The sequence below is a fragment of the Cebus imitator genome, unplaced genomic scaffold, assembly GCF_001604975.1.
Source record: "Cebus imitator isolate Cc_AM_T3 unplaced genomic scaffold, Cebus_imitator-1.0 Scaffold57, whole genome shotgun sequence".
In the NCBI taxonomy this organism is placed as follows: domain Eukaryota; kingdom Metazoa; phylum Chordata; class Mammalia; order Primates; family Cebidae; genus Cebus; species Cebus imitator.
This window is the reverse complement of record NW_016107372.1, coordinates 7,628,322-7,630,004: the sequence shown is the minus strand read 5'-3', so window position 1 is coordinate 7,630,004 and position 1,683 is coordinate 7,628,322.

Genomic DNA, 1,683 nt, shown 5'->3' with positions numbered 1-1,683 from the left:
AAAAAAAAAAAAAAAAAAAAACTCAAGGTCAAATAAAGACATTTTCAGATAAGGGAAAAATTTTTCTCTTTTGGATGAAACTATAATCTTTCAGATAAGAGAAAATACTGTATAACCTACAGACCTGCACTGTCAAAAATGCTGAAACCAGATGAAAATCTAAACCTTTAGGAAACAATAAAGAGCATCAGATTTACCAAATATATAAAAGATGATTTTTCTTCTTTTTAAAAAAATATATGACTATTTTATAAAACACATTGATCCTAATATTTAAAGTTGACTGATTTTTTTTTCTTTACTTTTTATCTAAATGTATCAAGATTAGATCTTAAAGGGTCATCAAATATTTCCTGGCATAAAACTGATATTTGAATAGAATATGATTATTATTTCCTAAAGTTAAATACACATTTTCTATCAACATTTATTTGTCATTCACTCTGGATTTTTTTTCTCCCCTTTGTAGAAAAAAAATGTATCTAGAGTTGATAAGTTTAGCAGCCTTCTAGCTTAATAGGATTATTCTCAGAACATCTCTTTTAAAAGGGAGAGATTTTTCTAATGGACTTCCATTTTGGGAGATTTCTGAGTTGCTAATCAATGAAGCAATAAGAAATGAACACATTGCTGTGTAGTTAGAACACCCAGGTTCCAATGAAATATAAACTCTGCTACTTAGGTTAAAATAAAGATCAAAACATACTCAGATGATGGCAAAATTCTTACGGGAAAACAATAAAATGTATCCCCAAAATTATAATGTAAAGATCCTCCAAAATTATAATTTAAAAGTTTAGCTTAAAATGTCTTCAAATGCTGGTGGGCAAAAATAAACAAATTGTATGCTATTACAAATCTAGAGAGAAGTATCTAAAGTCACTAAAGTTATATTAAGGTTCTTTTAGTAATTTGTAGAAGTAAACAAAAAATATATTTTCCCAGTTTCTGCATTTGCCTGCTTGTTATTTTATGCTAGATACTCCATCATGCACCAATGTCAATATATCCACAATTAAACTCCTTATGTTCATCTCAAAGTATTTTTCTCTCTGCACTGTGCGCTCTGTAGTATGACCATCTTCTTTGACTCTGAAGTTCCAAACCTAAAAATTATCTTTCATTTCACCCTCACCCTTCATCACGGATTTACCTTGCCCTGACTACTTTTTCTCTGCAAAGTCTCTGTGAGCTTGCCTTTTCTTTCCCTCACCCCTTCCTCCAATCTAATTTAGGCTATAAAATATTTAACTTGGAGCCAAGAAGCTTGGATTTGGGGATAAGATACAGAGGTAAGGAAGATTTGCCTGGTTCTCAATAATAAGTGATGTGTATTGAACATCTAAATTACTTCATATTCCAATTGTGGTGGCTCATGTTTGTAATCCCTTTGGAGGGAGGCCAAAGGCAGACAGATCACTTGAGGTCAGGAGTTTGAGACCCACCTGGCCAATATGGTGACACCCCTGTCTCTACTAAAAATACAAATATTAGCCAGAAGTAGGAGGCTGAGGCAGGAGAATTGCTTCAACCAGGAGGCAGAGGTTGCAGTGAGCCGAGGTCTGCCACTGCACTCCAGCCTGGGTGTCTGACTGAGGCCCTGTCTCAAAATAAATAGATAAATAATCCTTACCATAACTTTGTGAAGTAGATACTATTGTGGGTAGGATTTTTGGTGTGGGG